The sequence below is a fragment of the Beta vulgaris genome, chromosome 7 (genome assembly GCF_026745355.1).
Source record: "Beta vulgaris subsp. vulgaris cultivar EL10 chromosome 7, EL10.2, whole genome shotgun sequence".
In the NCBI taxonomy this organism is placed as follows: Eukaryota; Viridiplantae; Streptophyta; class Magnoliopsida; order Caryophyllales; family Amaranthaceae; genus Beta; species Beta vulgaris.
In genome coordinates this window covers 33691028-33701568 of record NC_079208.1, presented here as the reverse complement: position 1 = coordinate 33701568, position 10541 = coordinate 33691028, and positions in this window count along the sequence as shown.

Sequence of the window (10541 nt, the reverse complement as noted above, 5' to 3'; positions counted from 1 at the left end):
GTTTTGTTTGATTTAATTTGTTAATGAGACCAAGTTGTCATGTGCTTCAAATTGATTAAGTTATGATAATTTAGTGATGTATATATGTATTTTTTTTTTAATGTATATGTATATTTCTTGATATGAGATTGTATGAAAACGCAATGTAATTTAGCTATGAAATCTACAAGTTGTTTGAATCATCATCATATGCCTAGATACCCGTTCAAGACTTACTCATTAGGAGCAAGTCTTGAATAGTCCCCGGTTTGGGACTGTTCTTGGACGTTTGATCTCACTTAGGTGGTGAATGTGTGTCTTCTTTTCAATTCTAAGGAAATTCTTGGCTTATCGTTTCTTACATTGTTCTCTGGGTACATATGTAGATAAGCAATTATCTACATTGTGTACTTGGAGAACTGTAGGGAAATGCTGTCGGATTTTCCTTAGAATTGAAAAGTTGGGATATGTTCACTAGTGAGATTAGACGTCCAAGGATGGGTTAGGTTTGAGTGATAAGGACCTTCGGCTGCATGCATACAATTGAACATGTCACTATCTTAGCTTGCTCTATACGTGTGTGATTTGAATATGTGAGTGTATGTACTTTAATAATGATTGATGCATTATAATGAATGGTGTGTTTAATTATTATAGGTGGTCTTCTTGAATGAGATGGATCGTACTTGGATGTATGGTAGTCGTGAATCGATTGAGTTTGTGAAAGGGGTCTCGGAATTCTGTACAACTGCATTAAAATATCAAACATCCTCTGGAGCAGTCGACTTTTATTGTCCTTGTGTCGATTGTAGAAATGTGAGCAAGGTTAGTAGTATACATGTGGTTAGGGAGCATGTCTTTCGTCGTGGGTTTAGGCCTCAATACCACGTATGGGTTTGGCATGGTGAGCAGGGAAGGTATATAGAAAGCTCTAGAGTAAAGAATGATGTACGTGAAGAAAAGAAGGATGAAGATGATTTAGGGGATGAGAATTTGGATGATAAATTTGGAGATGACGATAGGGATCGGGTAGACGAGATGATACACGAGGTTGAAGATCAGTCATGTAGACGACCTCGTATTTTTGAGTCTATGTCTCAGGATGCTGAAAAGCCGTTGCATCCAGGTTGTACAAAGTACACCAAACTTTCCGCGATGGTAACACTGTTCAACATTAAGTCGAACGCTGGTTGGACGGACTCTAGTTTGACATTCGTTGTTGAAAGTTTTAGCTGATATGCTCCTTGATGGAAATGAATTGCCAAAGTCGTACTATTATGCGAAGAAACTGATGTGTCCTTTCGGTTTAGAGTACGAGCGGATACATGCTTGTCCTAACGATTGTGTGCTTTATCGTAATGAGTATGAGTATTTACAAGCGTGAAGGAGCTTGAGGTAGTGAAGGACCACCAGCTAAGGTGTTGTGGTATCTACCCATAATACCTAGATTTAAGCGCATGTTCTTAATTAAAGGAGATCCGAACAATTTGGGGTGGCATGTAGATCGTAGGAAGAAAGACGGTCTGCTCAAGCATCCGGCTGATTCGCCTGAGTGGAAAACTATCAACAGGGTACATAAGGCATTTGGTAATGAGGATAGGAATCTGAGGCTTGGATTATGTACGGATGGCATGAACCCTTTTGGCAATCTCAGTTCGCAGCATAGTACATGGCCAGTAGTTTTAGTGGTTTCTAACTTGCCTCCTTGGTTGTGCATGAAACGCAAGTACATGATGTTGTCGCTTCTATCGGGGCCCTAACAACCTGGAAATGACATAGATGTATACCTCCAGATGCTTGTTGAAGATTTACAGAAGATGTGGAACGAAGAAGTGTTAGTATTTGATGCGTATGCTAATAAGATGTTCACTCTGCGTGCCATGCTTTTTTGTACTATGAATGATGTTGTATTCACTATTTTGATGATGACAAATAATTATCTTTGATTAATTTAGTTTCTTTTATTTTATCTTTGATTAATTTAGTTTCTTTTATTTCGTGTTATTAGGTTTTTTTGTTTTTGTTTTATTTTATCTTATAATCTAGATTTGTTATTCTCTCTTAAGTTTATTATTTTATATCACAAATATTATGTTTAATAACTTATGGAGAATTGATTAGGATTTTAATCAAAAATTAAGTTATTAATTTTATTTGTGTTTTTGTCCGATAATTAATATTGTGGGCTTTAATTTATGAAAAATATATGAACCCATAATGCTCTTGGAAGTTAGTTTGTGCGCAAGCTTTCGGAGGCAGTAACTTCCAGCACCTAAAAAGGAGGGTTGTTGAAGTAGTTCCTAGATTTTAGGAACTACAACAACCCACAACAGCTCACCCACTTCTAAGGCGTGTGATAGTGGCTGAAGATTCGAAACAAACGCATGACTCCCAACGGCTAGAATGTGGATGAGTGAGGCTGAAATTCAGCTCCCACTATGCTCGTGGAGAAGATCATGGGGAAATTTGTTATCTACAAATAGTTGTGTGTAACGAACTTAATAGTTAAGCTTTTAGAATTTTATTGTAATATTTTCTGTGAAAGTGTTTTCGGTTTTATCTCTTCTTTCATTATTATACGCTGTATTCGAGATTGGGTTGTGTGACAAAATCTGTAATCATTTCGAGAAAAAGAGAAAGAGAAAGAAAAGAGAGAAAAAGAAAGACTTCGAGTGAAGTCAATAGAGAAAGTCACTTATTCAGGGGAACAAGGTGACGGGGAACAAGTTCCTAGAGGAATAGAGAAGGTCCAAGATTAGGTTGTACAAAAGAGAGTCTTTTGGCCTAAGTATATTAAAGAGAATTGAGTCAAAATTTCTCGTGGTCAAGGTTTTTCTTCCTATTGGGCCTAGGAAGTTTTCCTTGTAAAAATTCTCGTGTTCTTATTTCTTTCAAGTTTATGTACTTATCTCTTTCTTAGATAAAGATTCTTTTATTTCCGCAAAAAGATAGAAAATTTCCCCAACTACAATTCACCCCCCTCTTGTAGTTGCTCAAGTGATTGTACTCGACTAACAATTGGTATCAGAGCCCGGTTCCTCCAAAATCAGCTAACTCTGATGAGCTAGTACCCGGTAATCATGAACACTACGGAAGAAAGATTGGATGAAGGTTATTCAACTCAACGTCCACCTATGTTCAATGGCAAGCATTATCCATACTGGAAGAACCGTATGGAAATCTTCATCAAAGCTGAGAACTATCAAGTTTGGAGAGTGATAGAAATTGGTTACTTTGAAGTCACTGAGAAAAACGAAAAAGGTGAGACCATCCCCAAACCTCTCTCAAAATATGATAAAGATGATTTCGACAAGATGGAGATGAACAATCTAGCCAAGAAGATTCTCCACTGTGGTCTTGGTCCCCATGAACACAATAGAATCATGGGATACAAATCTGTCAAACAGATGTGGGAACTTGTACAGGTTAATCATGAAGGAACAAGCGAAGTCAAAAGATCGAAGATAGACATGCTCATGCACAGGTATGAGTTGTTCCAGATGAAGCCTAAGGAGTCAGTTCATGATATGCTCACTAAGCTCTCCAACATCATCAATGAGCTTGACTCCCTAGGAAAGGCTATCACTCCAAAGGAACAAGTACGGAAAGTACTTAGGAGTCTTCCATAGGATGACAAATGGATGGCAAAAGTTATAGCTCTGCAAGAAACCAAAGATTTCACCACCTTCAATATTGAACAACTTGCAGGTTCCTTGTTGACTCATGAGCTGCATCTGGGAACTCATGAGGCTGACCCTGGTAGACCTAAAGCTTTGGCTCTCAAATCGGAAAAACAAGATGATTCAGAAACTGATGATGAGGAAGCAGCATTGATCGTGAAAAAGTTTAAGAAATTCTTTAACAAGAATTACAAAGGGAAAAACACGAAAAAAGTCTGCAAAGCTAAGCTATCATAAGTGTGGAAATCCTGATCACTTTATAAAGGAGTGTCCACTTTGGGAAAATGACAAAGGTAAAGGTAAATACAAGGAGAAAGGAAAGGAACAACATAAACCTTTCTCAAAAGTTGATATGAGAAGGGCCATGGTTGCTGCCTAGGGAGAATCAAACTCTGACGAGGAGCAGGAACAACCTGAAGAGGAAACAGCTCATCTGTGTCTCATGGCGAAGACAGATGATGAAGAAGACTTGCCAAACAATAAGGTACGCTTTAATGTTATTGAAGAAGAGTTAAAAGAACTTTCAAAGAATCAACTAATAAAACTACTTTTGGAAACTTTGGATGACTACAAGGCAATCTGCAATAAAGAAGAAAATCTAGAGAAAGCCTTGGAAGTCACCAAAGAACATTCAAATTGGTTTAAAACAGTAAATGCAATATTGAGGAAAGATTCTTTGAAGTTTTTGATGAAAACCGACGTATTCGAGAAGCTTTTGAAAATGCTAAAAATGAAAATTATTTCTTGAATATGGAGATGGCTGAATTGAGACTATTTTTCCTGAAGGAACCAGTTCCTCTATAAATACCAGATCCGATTTCGAAAAATAAATTCGAACATGATAAAGTGTTTAAATGAATATCTGGTACTTAAAGGGAAATTGGAATCTTCAAGAACAAAATTCCTGATCCAGTGAGTTGGATACAAAATATAAAAAGAAGGAAGGAATGGATTAGGTTTCAATCACAAGAAGAAAAACAAAATGAAAAAATATGTTGATCTTCCAAGCAGCCGAATATGCTCTTACTGTGGGAACAGTGGTCACTTAGTGTCTGACTGTTCCTCCAGAGAAGAACATATTGAGATGAACACTCGCTTAGTTAAGCAAGTTGGAAAGTTAAGAGAAATACACCCGACAGAGGAACCCAAGTCAGACCGGGTTCCTGCCACTGACTAATTGTTTTGGACACAGGCTAAAGTGAGGGGGAATAACCTGTGGTACCTCGATAGCGGTTGTTCTAAACACATGACTGGAGATAAAAATAAATTTCTCTCGCTTTCAGCCTATGATGGAGGAACTGTGACATTTGGAGACAATCTTACAGGTAATATTGTAGCTGTAGGTAAGGTAGGAAAGTCTAAGTCACATTCCATAGATAATGTATTTTTGGTCGAGGGTTTGAAACACAATCTACTTAGTATTTCTCAATTTGTGAAATAAGGGAACAATGTGAAGTTTACTATGAGTGTTGTGTAGTAAGTGATACAGGAACATGACCAAGATTCTGGAAGGAACTAGGAAGGGAAACACTTATGTTGTTGACCTAACCTGGTTCCTAGGAACAATCTAACTTGTTTAAGTGTTGTCGACAATGAACCACTTCTTTGGCATAAAAGGTGTGGTCACGCAAGTATGACCTTGCTCGAAGCTAAGTGGTAAGGACTTAGTTGTTGGTCTACCAACAATCAAGGTCTCAAATCATGAAGTTTGTGGACCATGTGCAAAAGGAAAACAAGTTAGATCCTCGTTCAAACCAAAGAAGATGGTAAGCACACAAGTCCTCTTGAATTGATTCATATGGACTTATGTGGCCTGTTGAATCCAAAGCAATCTGATAAGAGATATGTACTTGTTATAGTTGATGATTTTTCAAGATAACTTGGGTTATTTTTCTTCATAGCACAGACGAAACATTTGATGAATTTGTAAACTTTGCTAAAAGAACACAAAGAAAAAGTGGTTTTAAAATTCAGCATTTGCGTTCTGATCATGGTCAGGAGTTTGAAAACTCCAAGTTTGATGAGTTTTGCAGTAATGAAGGACTGGACCACAACTTCTCAGATCCTAGGACCCCACAACAAAATGGCTATGGAGAGGAAGAATCTACTTTGAAGGACATGGCAAGAACGATGATAATAGCCAGCAATCTTCCGAAGAACTTCTGGGCTGAAGCAGTGAACACAGCGTGCTATATCATTAATAGAGTCAATGTTGAGACCCATTGTCTTAAAGACCCCTTACGAGCTTCTTAAAGGAAGAAAACCCAATATCTCATACTTTAGAATCTTTGGTTGTAAATGTTTTATACACAACAATGGTAAAGACAATTTAGGAAAGTTTGATGCTAGAAGTGATGAGGCTGTTTTTATAGAATATGCTTTAAATAGTAAAGCATATAGAGTTTAAAAAAAAAGAACAATGTGTGTTGAGGAAAGTGTCCATATTATTTTCAATGAAACTAACTCCATGCAGGAACAAAGTCATGAAAATGACTTTGAAATAGGACTGACTCATTCTGAAGAGTCAGTGAACCTTGATGAGGAACTAACACCTGCAAGTACTGACAAAAAGCATATCCTGAAGAAGAGATAATTGTTCCTGATCCTGTCATTCAGGATGAACAGGCGGAAGAAATTCATCCAGAAAATGAAAGAATTGAAGATCCTCTAGCTGAAGGAGCGGAGACAAGGAGATTTGAACCAAGACCATGGAAACACCTGAAATCCTATCCCTTGGATTTAATCGTAAGTGTATTGAAAAGGGAACTCAGACGAGATCCCAACTTAAAAATTTATGTGCTTTCCAAGCCTTTTTATCCATGACAGAACCTCGAGATCACAATGATACCCTACTGGAGTCTGACTGGATCAATGCCATGCAAGAGGAACTAAAGGAGTTCCAGAGGAACAAGTCTGGCATCTTGAGACCAAGCCTAAAAACCAAAAGGTAACTGGGCTGAAATGGGTCTTCAGAAAGAAGCTGGATGAGCATGGAATAGTCATAAGGAACAAAGTCATACTCGTAACAAAAGGGTACAATCAACAAGAAGGTATTAATTTCGATGAAACTTTTGCTCCTGTAGCTAAAATAGAAGCAATAAGAATTTTGATTGCCTTTGTTGCATTCCTGGGTTTAGGTTGTACCAAATGGACGTTAATGTGCCTTTTTAAATGGGTATTTAATAGAAGACGTCTATGTGGAACAACCTCCTGGATTCAAAAACCCTGATCTTCCTAACCATGTTTATAAGCTAGATAAAGCTCTTTATGGGCTGAAGCAAGCTCCTAGATCATGGTATGAAAGACTCTCAAATTTTTACTTTCTAATGATTTTGTAAGAGGTAAAGTTGATAGAACCCTGTTCCTTAGATCTAAAGGAACAGACATTCTAGTGGTTCAGATTTATGTGGATGATATAATGATATAATCTTTGGTGCAACTAACGAATCTCTTTGTAAGGAATTTGCTGAGTTAATGCGTAGTGAATTTGAAATGCATGATGGGAGAATTAAACTTCTTTCTCGGCTTGCAAATCAAGCAAACTAAAAGAGGAACCATCCATCAGCAAACATATGTGAAGGACTTATTGAAAAAATATGGGCTGGATCAAGAAAAAACCAATCATACTCCAATAGGAACAGGAACAAGGTTATATGAGGATCCAAGTGGTAAGTCCATAGATCAGAAACTCTACAGAGGTATGATTGGATCCTTACTTTACCTAACTGCTAGTAGGCCTGATATTTCCTTTAGTGTTGGTTTCACTATCAAAAAAATTGGCTATAGAGGCACATCATTTGGCCGACTTGCCTCTAAAACCCCCTTTTACCATCACATAAACATGGTTGCCTCTAATTATATGGTCTTTAGTGTCAAGTATATTCTGGTGCTCTAAAGATACATTTTAGCATCAGATGAATGTTGGTTGCCTCTAAAACCATGTTTTTAGCATCACATGAATATTGGTTGTCTCTAAATCCATATTTTAGCATCACATGAATTTATTGTCTCTAAAGCCATTTTTTTTAGCATCAACTGTAGTTAGTTGTCTCTAAAGCCATGTATTTAGTGTAACATGACTTTAGTTGTCTCTAAAGCCATTTTTTTCAGCATCAACTGTAGTTAGTTGTCTATAAAGCCATGTATTTAGCGTCACAGAATTTAGTTGTCTCTAAAGCCATTTTTTCAGCATCAACTGTAGTTAGTTGTCTCTAAAGCCATGTATTTAGCGTCACATGACTTTAGTTGTCTCTAAAGCCATTTTTTCAGCATCAACTGTAGTTAGTTGTCTATAAAGCCATGTATTTAAAGTCACATGAATTTAGTTGTCTCGATAGCCATTTTTTTTAGCATCACATAGATTATTGTTGCATCTAAATATATTTTTTAGTGTCACTTGAATTGTCGTTAGTGGTGTCAAAAACTCTTCTGACCGCTGGGTCAACCTGATATTGACCTGATTTGAACCTGGTTCGACCTGTGAGGGTCAATCTCTAGACCTGATCGAACCTAACCTGGGATTACCCAGACCTCCGTAGTGGTGTCAGAAACAGATCTACCGCTGGATCAACCTGATTCTGACCTGACTTGAACCTGGTTCGACCTATGAGGGTCAGTCCTGAAACCTGACCTGTTTTCATTTTCTTTATGAGGATCCACCCTTGCGTATTTATTTTGGTTATTTGGATCAAAAGCAATATAATATTTGGTTTGTTTTCAGCATTTATGACTAGTTAGTGTATGTTTCTTTTTTAAAAAAGGTATGAGAAAAAATATCTCAATTGTAACTACTTTTTAAAAAATCATAACTAAAAATTAATAAGATAATTATCGAGCTCCTCATGAGTTAATCAAGTTGAGTTGGGTCTTGCTTGACTCCACTCATTTTGCATTTAAGTCAAGTGAACTTGAGCTGAACTTTGAATAATTTAAGTGAGTCGAACATAAGCTACTTGTGAGCATCTAAACTCGATTAGCCCTAATTCAAGTCGGATATGTCTACTTTAGGGCTAACAAATTCATATTAGTTAATGATCAGTTTAGATTAGTGAAAATGGCACACTTACTCTAGTATGACAAATCAGATAACATATTGTACGTGGCCCTTTGTCATAAATTGTCAAGGTGGAGAAAGTCACGAGATGGAGTATTGTGAAAGACAACATATCTTAACTGTAAGATAATCAAAACATCAAAGGAAATAAAAAGATCAAGAAATCATTGTATTAAGAAAAATAACCTATTAAAATGCAAAACTTATACATTGATTATCAATTGTGATCAAGAACTGCATGTGAAGACGGGACCGATTAACTAAGCAATTAGAATAACTAAATTAGAATAACTTATGGAATCCAAATATGAAACTAACCAAACCCTTTAATAAAAAACAAAGAATAAAGAAAACTACTTATGGAATTCAAATACAATATTAATAGCATCTATATTCTAATTCAAACAATACAAATATTTTTTTTTCCTTACAGTTCACACATATTACTATCATCAAGATAAAAATGCAACTTCCTTCCGAAATTATCAAATCCATAACTTTGATTCCGATTCTAAAATAAGATAGTAATTATTGCTAAACAGGATTTAAATTGATACAGAATTTTACCAGAAAATAAAAAAAAACTCGATCAATCGAACGACATTTTAATACACAGATCTAATGCCTCACCAATCAGGCAATCACAATGATCTAATTTCTAAGCTAACTAAAAATTGAGCAACAACAAGAGAAACGCAGACTTCACGGCGATAGCAGGCCACCAGTAATTGCACACCTCCTAAGTTTCTTGTGCCAAACAAATGGGATAAAATGAAGACCTTGAACTAATATAAGTTATGAAGGCAAGATAGAATTTTGGATCTTTCATAGGTTTATAGTACCAAATATTCGAGGGTTCTAGGTATGTCAAGAATTGATTTAGCACCAGCACAAACCACTACTACTGGAGTCTCCCCAGCTCAGTAAGGTCAGATGACACATCCATGGCTGCAAAAAAGTACTAAAACCAAGAAGAATGTATAAGGGATAAGGTTAGAAAATTTACCCACTAATAGAGACTCCTCAAAGTTCAATGATAAAAGCATGATTCTCTTTGATTTGATCTGCCACATAACCCAGTAATTAGTCCATAGATAAACAAAGACCAAGAAAGAAGATAAATCATGTATGTCTTCTTTAGAAATCATATGATTTCAAAAGTTATAGATTATAACCAATTGAATACAATCACTACAAAAGGTGCAATCAGCTACTACATGTGTCTATGATAAAGTGTTAATCTTGGAAATTTTTCTGAAAGCGTGCAAATCTTCTGCCCTAAATTGAATAATTTGTTGGATTTATAAGCATAGTACTCCAATATGAAGAAGTAATATATATAAGAAATGCTAATGAGGAAACAACCCACCTCATTCAGAAAAATTGGCAAGCCAAAAATTGCTAAAGACAGATTTTGCATCAACACTCTACATCATGAAACTCACCAAACTGCTGCTTAACTTCACGGCTATTCAAATCGAAATTTTTTAGATTTTCCACCATATTGTTGTCCCATTCTGGACTTCCCCACATATTGTCCTTGGAAAAAAGAAAAACTTAATAATTAGCATCGATATTTCAGTTCAAATAAAATAAAAGCTGTTGTAACTACAACAAATTTTCGAAAGAAATTCAGAACCCAAAACAAAATTTGAACTCAAGAAACTCGAATCATTGAACGAAATCTAAAAAATCCAAATAAATTCAATAGAATTCCCCAAAATTCTAAAAAAATTCGAATTCCCCAAATCTGGAATATTAAACCCTAAATTCAAACGAAAAGCCCCAAACCCCTGTAAAATTGAAGCAAAACGAAAACCTATAAATCG